General features: G+C 46.6%; 1 non-coding gene across 1 annotated transcript; it reads left to right on the forward strand.

Annotated features, from left to right (window-relative positions):
- Positions 1–941: 941 nt before the first annotated feature.
- Positions 942–1,015, forward strand: Trnaa-ugc (transfer RNA alanine (anticodon UGC)). Its single transcript has one exon. It is a non-coding gene; the product is annotated as a tRNA-Ala (tRNA).
- The last annotated feature ends 10,185 nt before the right edge of the window (positions 1,016–11,200 follow it).

Genomic DNA, 11,200 nt, shown 5'->3' on the forward strand with positions numbered 1-11,200 from the left:
TTTAAAACATCACCTAAGACATATAATACCCTGTGGTGAGGTATTACTCTATGTCAAGATTGAAATGTCCACATCTTCAATATGATATAGAGCTAGGACTCCATGTGAGTTTTCTAACATATAAAGAGCCCTAAAAATTTAAAAATATATATTAACAAAGATTATGAAAAGATGATTCATCAAAGAACAAATACCAATAAGCAATATTGAGCAAAAAAGACTCAACTTCACCAGTAACAAGTCCTTGTACAGTGTAGTCCTTCTTCTGTCTCCAAGGGGACCTGCAGACACCAAAATCAAGGGCACTCAAGTCCCATATATGAAGTAGCATGGCATTTGCCTAGAACCTGTGTGCATCCTATTCCTTAAATCATCTCTAGATCACACCTCATGCCTAATACAACACAAATGCTGTGTAAATGGCTGTTGTTTAGGGAACAGCAAGAGGAATGAAGATCTGTACGTGCTCAGCACAGATGGAGTTTTTAGAAATATGTGCAACCCAAGGTCAACTGAATCCTCATGAGAATTCATGGATACAGAGGGCCAAGTGTACATGGCAAGGTATTAAACATGTACGTCTGTAGGTATACAGCTAATGTCTAATATTATCTAATATTGAAATAGTTACGAAAAGACAGAAAATCATACTTGATGCCAGGAAGTTTCACAGCCATTTGTAAGCCATGTTCACATTTTTGTGTGTTAAGAATGTTAAAAAACCGGCATTTCAACCTTGACCCATCTTTTTTACATTTCAACCTGAACGCTATGAAATTGATCATGGATTGCAAACAATGTTTTAGTTCTAATATGTTCACTCATCCACTGTTTATGATAATGAAATGCTGGGCAATCTGCATCTAACAACACGGGACGGGTTCCATCGTAACTTGCAAATGAGAAACCTGTGAGGTAAATATCAAAAGCCAACAGTCGGCTGGGGATGTAGCTCAGCTGGTAGAGTGCTTGCCTTGCATGCACAAGGCCCTGGGTTCAATCCCCAGCACCACAAAAACAAAAGAAAAAGACCAACAGTTTCTACTGGGCTCACTCAGTGAGGTAAATAAAGTCTAAATTAGGTGCCAATACCTACAAAAATTATCTCGCACATAAAATTTCAGAATGAGGGCTTCTCTTCAAAAAGCAGGGGATATCTGGAATTCTCTATTCCAGAATCAAACAATAATAATATTAATAATAATAAAAATCATCAAAAAGAAATAGTCATCATAATTAGTAAAACCAGAAACCCAGTTGCAGCTGGTATATTGTCCCCTTTAGACTGGCCACCACTTTCCAGGTCTCTGGGACGCCCCGTCATTCATTCCACCATACCCATTATTTTTATAAATTTACTTTACCTGTCTGAATCCCATCAGCACTTGGACTATGACCCTGGGATTAAAAGCCAATAGCACCTCATGCAGTGAAGTGCTAGTCATCCATTAACCAGGTGCGAAGAGGGTCCCACGTCACTGTATACGTGATTCCTCCACGGCACATCTCTGCATTAGTCTTTTAGGCTACATCACAAATGATCATCTCTGACACAGTTCATTCTCTCACAAAGGCACAGAATAACTTGGCCCTCTGTTCAGGGTCTCAAAGATGACAATTGGTGTCAGCCAGGTCTGGAGTCTCATTTAAGACTGGAGCTCTTCCAAATTCATGACTATAGGCAGAATTCCTTTCTTGTGGCTAAAGAACTCATGCTGAGTTGTTTCTTTAAGGCCAGCAAGGAAATGTCCATTGCTGTGTCCAGCCTCTGAGCACAGGAAAGTCCTTAGTCTCCTGATAAGGGCCCATCTGATTAGGGCAGGCCCTCCATGGAGGCCTCTCATTTGATTCCCTCAAAGTCAATTGATTGGAGACTTTAATTATGCCTGCAAAATTCCTTGACCTTTGTCACATAGGTAAACACAACTGTAGGTCTCACTCACATGCAAGATGACCATTTCTACCAAGGAGTAAGGTTCTTGCAGGCCAACTTAGAAGGCCAATGGTTCCCTCAGTGCTAAATGCATTTTTTTTTTTTTTTTGCTAAGAACAAATGACCAAAAAGAAACATACCAAAATTTTAACCCCGGTTTCCTCTGACTGTGAACTGATGTATCCATTTTCTCTCCTCTTTGAAGGTGTCTGTATTTTCCCAAATCTTCTATGGGAAGTGAACTTGGGCAATAAGAGGTCAGGGAGGCCCCAGCAGGTGACAGAATCCTGTTTATGTGACTGGAGCTCCAAAAACTAGTCAAGCCTGAAGCCCTGAACATGCACACGGCTGATAAATTTTCCCTTGGAAAAAAGAATAATAAACAATTTTGAAGCTTTTTCTTTTTTTTTTCTTTGTTCTCCTCCTGCATCTGTAAAGAACAATGACCCTGGAAATCAAGCCAGTGGGCAGGCGACACTACCACCCATCGGCTTTGCCAGCCCTCTGCTTGGGAGCTGCACCCAGGCCTGCTCTGCACAGCCAGCCTTTCCTGGGCTGGGGGCCAGTTGTTTGTGTTTATTTTTCAGTTTGACCTACTTTCCATTCCTAAAGCAGGCGAGAATGGACAGGGGCAGGCCACCTCTGCAGACTCAGGGAGAACACACAGAGAGGTCAGGGCCCTGATGGCACCTGGCGGCTCTCAAAACCAGTGAAGCACAGCAAGGTGAAGGCCAGCAGCAGCGGTCTGTGGAACGCGGCCAGGGAGATCAGAGCACGGTTCCAGCGAAAATGAGCCGAGAGAGACTTTTAGGAACGCTCCTTTATTTTGATGGAATCTGATACAGTAATTGGATTTTGAAAAAGTTTGTTGTGAATAAAGCATCTTCATGACAAGCTTCCAAACTCAGAAATTTGCAGCCAAGAGGTATTTACCAGTCCATAGGTTAAGAAATGGAGTTTGAAGGAGATGGGGGCTAAAGGCAGAGAGAGAGAGAAAAACAGCTCACTGATTGATTACAGCCCTGTCTGCCCTCCATAGCCATTTGCTATCACAGGTTTTTGATCAATAAAAAGCTACTTTAAGCATTGCTCCCTCCTCTGCTGAGGTGAGTACATACTTGTCTTGAGTGTGCAAATAATCTCATTTTCAGCTACTCCAGCACCAAGAGGTGGGAGCTGGGACTGCAAAGAAAAAAATCTTGTGGTCAGCCAGCGTGATGTCCAGTTCTAAATATTGAGCATCCAGTCTGCCTTTCCCAGGCTTGGAAATGTGGTCTGTGCGGCCCACTTGCTGGCCTTCCCCAAAGGAAACTCTAAAGCTCTCGTTTCCCAGGTGCCCCTTTGTTTGCTCTTACATTTTTCTCCTGGTGACAAAATAGAGGAGGTTTTTAACAAACCTTTTTTCATAGTTGACTAAAAATTACCTATTACATTTTGGACAGTGGAAAATAAAAACACTCTTTAAAAAAAATTCATTCTGCACAAGGGAAACTTATTTTTAACCCCTGGCATGCTGCATTAGGTCCTTGAGCTTTTTTCTGTTTGAATTGGAAGCCCTGGAGGATGCACATGCCGGGAGCCGGTGGGGTCTGCAGGACACTCGAGGGGGCAAGTAACTCATTATGCCATGCAGATCCCGTCTCCAACTCTGCTTCAGAAGGAAGGAGGTTCTCTGGAGCTCTGTGTCCATGGGTGACACTGCAGCTGTCGATTATGCTAATTCCTGCTTACTTGCAAATAGGCCTGTGTTGATTTTGTGCCTCACCAGCTGCCCACAAAGACATTTTGGGAATGTTTCCCATATTTAAAGGCAGACTGTGTTCTGGTGTCCCACTGTGAGCTGCCCCTGCAGGAAGCCCACCAAGGGCTGTGGGGAGAGCGCTGGTGTGGGAGAGGTGGGCTGGGGGGCTCTCCTGTCACCTCGCCACCCCATCTCTGCCCCTCACCTGTGTGCCATCTCACACCAGCTGGAGGCTCTCTCAGCTCCAGCTCCTCCCCAGTAGCCTAACTTGCTGCTCCCGCGTTTCTCGTGGATGGGGGAAGGTCTCCTTCATGGTGGTTAGGGATGGTGATGATTTCACTGCTTCATGATAGAAGTTGGAGGAAACATCCTTTCAAAGTGGAAATTCTAAAATCTCCAGAGACTCACCGCCCCGTGGCTTTGAAAGCCTGCTTGCTTTCCATCATGTGAGAAGCAGACGAGGTTTCAGAGGCAGATAACGGTGTTCCTGATCTCACTTTAGGGCCCTGCTTTCTACGTTACAGTCCAGATTGGGTATTGTTTAATTTTGTAGAAGAAATAGAGGGGCTTTTAGTAGGGTTTGGAATGGATGTTACTTAAAATAAAAAAGGAGTTAGTAAATCAAAAAGCGTTCAATTTCTACTGATTTTGTTCCTTCTAACTATTGTCCCTGCTCAGCCATCTTTACAGTTCAGTGGCTTTAGGTCTAAGAAGCTCTTGGGCCCTCTCCCCATGTCCGTGCAGGGACCCGTGGCCTATCTTCACAGGCTCCATCTCCATTTCCTCAAGAACAATGGAGCAGAGGAAGAGCCCGTGTGCTTGAGGCTCCCTTGAAAGAGACCACAGCACCCCTGAAGCCTTGTGAAGGTCACACCGCAGACTGCCTGAGGCAGGACTCAGCGCCAAGCACCAGCCCCTCCAGAGCCCTCCCACCCCGAATGACGAAGATACCCTCAATGGGTGATGTGTTCCAGTACTACCTTCTTGTCACCATCTCTGGGTGGAGCCTTGTGCTGACCTCTGGGACAAACCAACTAGATCCTTCCCTAAAGGGACTAAGAGAGTAAGAAATACCAACAAATCCTGGCTGGCCCTCACTCTTTTTTGGGGAGGGGTGGGATGAGCAAAGCTGGGAATGCTTTTTACAGTGTGTGGGGCAGAGGTGATTGGTAACAGTTAACGTTAAGCGGGAGTAATGAGTGGGGATGGTGTGTGAAGGAGTTTCAAGGAAAGCTCAATACTTCTGTGGAGAACCTATATCACATGGATCCAGGTGTGTATCCTATCACTACCACCCAATAACTGTGTGCATTAGTCTGTTTTTCATGACTATAAAATAATTCCTGAAGCCAATTACTTATGAAGGAAAAAAAGCTTTGGGGGCTCATGTAAATATGATCAATTGATCTTTGACAAGGAAGCAAGGCAACGCAATGGGGAGAAGAGATCCATCTTTTCACCAAATGGCGTGAGCACATATAAAATTCCACATGCAAATAAAAAATAGAAAAGAGTCTAAACACAGACTTGCACTTTTCCAGAACATTAACTCAGGACGATTCTACCTAAATGTGAACTTGAAACTCCTAGAAGATAACATAGGAGAAAAGCTAGATGGCTTTGGGTGTGGTGACAACATTTCAGATTCAACACTCAATAATGACCAAGAAAAGAAAACGAGTGAGCTGGATTTCATTAAAATTAAATGTGCCCTTTGGAAAACACTGCCAATAAAATAAGAATGCAGGCCATGGGCAGGCAAGAAGTATTTGCAAAAGATACATTTCAGAGAGACTTGTTATCCAAATATGCAAAGAATTCTTAAAAGTCATCAATAAGAAAAGAAACATCCTGGTTTAAAAATGAGGAGCATATCAGATCGCCAGTGAGCTCGTGAATGGATGTTCCACATCCCAGGGCAACAGGAATCTCAAGCCACAGCACCACCGAGAAGCCCTGCACACCAACTGGAACAGCCCAGAGCCAAAGAACCTGTAAGAGCAGGTGTTGGTGAAGAGGTGGAGGGCTAGAGTGCTCAGCAGCTCCTGGTGGGAGAACCCAGTTTGCAATCACTTTGGAAGACAGTTTGACAGCTTATTACCCAAGTGACTATGCTCTGACCACACAACCGGCTGTTTTGCTCGTTGGTATTTACCCACATTGATTGAACACTGTGTCCACACAAAACCAGCATACAGTTGTTTGGAGAAATATCATCCATAGTTACTATGGTTTGGAAGCAATCAAATGTCCTCCAGTAAATGATAAATAAGTGGTGTTGTATCCAGAAAATGGAATGTTACTCAATGCAAAAGAAAAATCAGTTAATGGGTCATCAAGTCATGAAAAGACATGTGGAAAACTTCAATGCATATTATTAAGTGAAAGCGGTCAATCAGGAAAGCTCCACACTGTAACCATAGCAACTTAGTGAGACCTGTCTCCAAAAACAAAAATAAAAAGCAATGGGGATGTAACTCAGTAGTAGAATACCCTGGGTTCAGCCCCTAGAGAGAGAGAGAGAGAGAGAGAGAGAATTTGAAAAACACAACACATGATCACTTCCAGCAGTGGGGATGGAGAAGGCCCGCATATTGACAGTACTGATGTCAAATGCTTGTCCATCACGACAGAACTGACAGAACTATGCTTCACCTCGACTCCAGGTCTGTGCATAGAGATCCCTTCCTGCCACCCTGTTTAAAATAACGGATCCTCCACAGTGCCTTTATTCTGCTTTATTTCTTTATAGCACTTATTACAACAAAAACCTCCCTCCCACGTTCCCTGGATTATGTGTTTATTGATAATTCCCTTCCCTAATATAGGTTTCCCCAGAGCATGAACCATGTCCTGCGCCTGGTAGCTGCTCAAAATCTGTTTAGTGAGTGAACACACAAGTGTGTAGATTTAGTCATGAGGATGATGGTGATGATGGTGATGGTGGTGATGGTGGTAGTGGTGCTAATGATGGTGATGATAATGAAAAGAAAGATGAATGTGACGTGGCGGCGACAGTGATGATCATTCACAAGAGGTGTATCTGAGGTAGGTCACATCACTGTCTCTGTTTGAAGTTCAGTCATATAGTTGGTGCTTTGCCTTCTAAACTTCTACACTGTAGTCAGTAGACCCCAACCTCTACTGGGGATGTGGCTTAGATGTGCCCTAAGGTGTTGAAATTGCATTTTAAGTTGGAGCCAGCAAACTTTCAGAACACAGGCCTCATCATCAACAGGCACAACTGGTCATGGGGGGAAGGCCCCACCAGGCAGTGAAAAGATCCATCACCAGCCCTCCTCGTCAGAGCAGTGGGGTGCTGGATTATAAAGGGAGGTCAGACTAGCTGTTGCTCCAAATGCATGGAGACAGGAGTCCTGGCTAAAGCAAGATAAGATGTATTGTCATCCTCGCAGAGTTAGAACGATGCTCTAGTCTAACAGGGTCTCTCTTCCAGGTCACAGTCCCACCACCTTCAAGCAGCTACATGCCTGCCATGCTCAGCCGAGGCACACAGTGCAGGGGAAGCAACACAAGACTGTGGGTGGGGTTCTGAGGGACAGGGCTGGATGGGGCTCGCCTTGATTCTACTCTCATCTCATTGGCTAATATTCAGGCATGTAGCCACATCCAACTGTCACAGAGGCTGAGGAATGTCACCCGGCTGTGTGTCCAGGGAAAGGGGGTGCATGTTCAGGAACTGTAGAGGTGGGCTCCTCGAATGGCAGAGGAATCCCCACGGAGCATCTCAGGTCCAGCTCGGAGGGCATATTTTCTTCTCCATAATCTTCACATTTAACCCCCCACAGAACCTGAAGGCAAGGGCCCATTTATCATCCCCACTTTGTAAATATCAGGCTGAGGCTTAGCGGCATTAGGAATATTCCCCAGGTCACCAAGATACAAACTGGAAAAACCAGAACAAAAATTAAGGTTTCATCCCAAAGCCTAGGTACCTCTTTAGCACTGTGTAGTGCGACTACATAGATTATACAGGTACATAGTTATGGGACTCATAAGACCCCCGGCTTCCTTCATCCCACGGGTTTGTGAGGAAGTTCTGAGCATGCTCCTAGCCTTGAGCACAGCTGACCTTCCTTGCAATAGATTCTTTCTGTTCTGAGCTGCTACAAGTCTCAACTGAAGGCAGAGCCTTGCTGGGAACTTCAGAGTGGACATTCAGGTCTGGCTGCAGTCCCCTTTATAACCAATCAGTTATTTACAAAAGATCGTCTGTGGCTAGTGTTTCATGGGTAGTTTCTGGGAAAGGCTCATCCCATAACAATTCTAGGCGGGAATACATATAGAGAAAGCCAAGCCTTATCTAAACTGAATTTTGAATGCCCACTATTCTCCTTTACAAAACTCACTCAGCCACCCTGAAATCTTTCTCCCCCCGAAAGAAGATGTGACCGTGAAAGTCCACCTGGCCCTCTGTGTCCACAAAAGCCCTTCACGGCCAACCTGCCCTTCAGTCCCTTCCTAGTGTCTATAATTTTCTGTTTTCAGTGAGTGAGAAACATAGTATGAATATGCAATAGGAAGAGACCAGTAATGGAGACAAAGAAGAAAGATGGGGCCCTTGGGGATGAGAGAGAAGGAACAGCAGGAAAGAGAATAAGCCTCCCTCAACCAGGAGGGCAGATGGCATTTCTCACCTTAACGTAGGCAGACCCGGTTACATGACTGAAAACACGTCTCCTTCTAAGGCTGCTCCCAGCCTACGCAACATGAGCCTCATCATTAACTTCTCCCCTTCCTGTATCCTCCCCATGGGCAGGTTTGGCCCCAGCAGTTCTGAGTGTCAGGCACAGCATAGAGGTAAATACTGCTATGGTTTGCAGCAACCCGGACACACTCATAGAGGCCACCAGGAAAACAAGGTCCACTTCTTGCTCTTGCCAGGTGCTTCCCATCTAAGCTCCCCTCACACCAAATGTGGGGAACTCTGGTGCCCTTCATCCCAAGACTCGCAGTGAGCAGCCCTCACTCTGCAGCTGTAGTGCCCAGCACAGGAGAAGCAAGGCTTCTTCCTATGAGTTCTGCCCACCCCAGAACTCACAGGTAGGAGCCAGAGTCAATGGGTGGGGCACCCCTACCTCTGCCTTCCCAGGGGACTGCAGAGACTGGCATCCCAGTGGACCTCATCCAGTGTGTGAACTAGATTGAATGGTTTCAACAGATTGTTTCTGAAATCTCCTTTGATTTTAATACCTGACTTAACTTACTGTATAAATGAACAGACTTAGTATCTTTCATTTTGCATGAAATAGCAGACCTTCTGGGTCCACCTCTATTCAAAGCTCATGCTCTGACTATGTCTTCTCATTATGACTAACCCAGGGAGTTCCATTTCCCCTGCAGCTGAGAGTAACACTCAAGAAGGTGCAGAGACCTTTCTGAGTCGGGAAACTTACAGTTCTCCCATAGCACAGCGCCCTCTGACAGAGCACAGGACTTCTGTCCTAGGAGGCTTCTCCAAATACACTGTCTTGCCTGCACTGGTTGGAAGGGGTTTGGAGACAGGCTTGGGGATTGGCAGTCTGTATTTTTCAGAATACCTTCTAACAGGACAAATACCAAAGCTCAACCTTTTTTATTTATTTAGGTAAGCCTGATGAGTTAGTCAACTCCCTTTGATCTTACAGAGGCACCATCTGCAGTCTCTGGCCTCCAGAATCATTGAAGAGTCCAGTGGGACATCAGGAGGAGGCATGCAGCTCTTAGCCATTCCAATCTAGAAGTGACACACATCGCTTGCATTGATAGTCGACTGGTCAGGACCAGTCACATGACCTCTAACAACTGCAAGGAAAGCCAGGAGAACGACATGAGACATTTGAAGAGTTCCCATTCCCCATGCTGCTTACCACTCGATATTTTGGGTCTTATCAAATGCTTCTTTTGAGCAGCCCCCGGGGACAGGGCTAAAGTCTGGGGAAGGCCTTTCTTAATCTTTCAATGAAAGATTAAATGCAAGAAGGCCCAGGGGAGAGAAAGGCTCAGAGGCCCTGGTGGGTCAGCATCGTAGCCCCTGGAACTCTTCTCAATAAGCCTCTAGCGCTGCTCTGCTGAAGACCAAGCTCGGGGCCTCCAAGCACAAACAGAGGAAAGTTGATGGAGCCCTGGGCCACCCTGAGCTCACCTTGTCCTGTCTCATGCCAACAATTAGTGCTCAGTCAGAGGATACTGAGGTACAGGAGCAGTTGGGCTCTCCTCACCCCTGTGGGTTCTTCTGCCATCCAAGCGAGAGGGAAGGTGAGCTCTGCCCCCACAGCTCAGTGGTGTCATCCATGAGGGAGTGTAACTTTTCCAGACCTAAACCATCCCTCCTGGAGGAGCCAGGCTGCTGGGTCCAGACCCTGGGTGGCTCCAGGGAGCCTTGCTTCTCCTGTGCTGGGCACTCCAGCCGCAGAGTGAGGGCTGCACACTGCGAGTCCTGGGATGAAGGGCCCAGAGTTCCCCACACTTGGTGTGAGGGGGATTCAGGTGGGAAGCACCCGGCAAGAGCAAGGTTGACTGCCCCACCTCCTCCCTCCTCCCTGCTCCACACAGCTCACAGAAATCTTCATATCAAGTTTTCTATTGCACAGAATCTAGTTATAGTATGATTTGTAATCACCCATGCACACGTGCGTGCACACATGCACAACAGCTGAGCAGAAAAGCCACCACGTCTGCTCTGCTCAATGTGTTGGTTCTACACATGGCAAAGCAATGGAATTGGCAGAGACAGGTGTGATTGGCACAGCTGGCAAAGATACACAGCAGCTCTGTTAGGTATGGACAGTGCACTTCTCAAATCACAGAGGAAAAAATAGCCCCAGGTGCCCACTCTCCATGGTCTCGTCCCACTCTCCAAAAGAACATCACTGCACATGCAATGCTAGTCTCAGGATGCAGCAGTGCCCAGGAGCCAGGTCTGGATATCACTGAGCGGTGTACAGTCCCCTCCCTCCATCCTGAGATGGGCAGGCCAGGAATGCCCATCCCTCACAGAAGCCAGGAGAGCTTATTATTTACAAATATGTGTTTGTGGGTGCATCTGTTTCTTTTGTGCCTAAAACAGTCATACAGGGCAGGCGGGAGCGACTCAGGAGCCAGGCTGAGCAGAAGGGTCAGAAGCATTTCCGCCAAGACAGATTGGTTCTGGGTCAAGCTCTGCCTATGTGACTGTGTGGACACATGGGATCTTCAGGGCTCCATGGTGAGGGCTCTCCCTGCCCCGGCCCACACGATGCTCGTAAATACTGTGGAATAAATGTGAACACGTGTGCGCCAGGCTCCTGCAGGAAGACAGGGAAGGTTCTGTGGCCTTTAACCGCATGAGCTCCAGGTTGGTTCTGGAGTCGGATGTGAAGCGAGTGTCCTGGTGGTGCTCCTCACGGCTTACAGGCATGTCCCCGTATCTTCCAGAGTCCAAGGTGACTCCTCACACCTATGGCCACACAGGCGCTTCCTGAAGAAACATCACAGGCCCCTAAGTAGGGTTAACCACATTTCCATGGTGACTCCCTGAGACTAGG

Source organism: Ictidomys tridecemlineatus, chromosome 2, assembly GCF_052094955.1.
Source record: "Ictidomys tridecemlineatus isolate mIctTri1 chromosome 2, mIctTri1.hap1, whole genome shotgun sequence".
Classification (NCBI taxonomy): Eukaryota; Metazoa; Chordata; class Mammalia; order Rodentia; family Sciuridae; genus Ictidomys; species Ictidomys tridecemlineatus.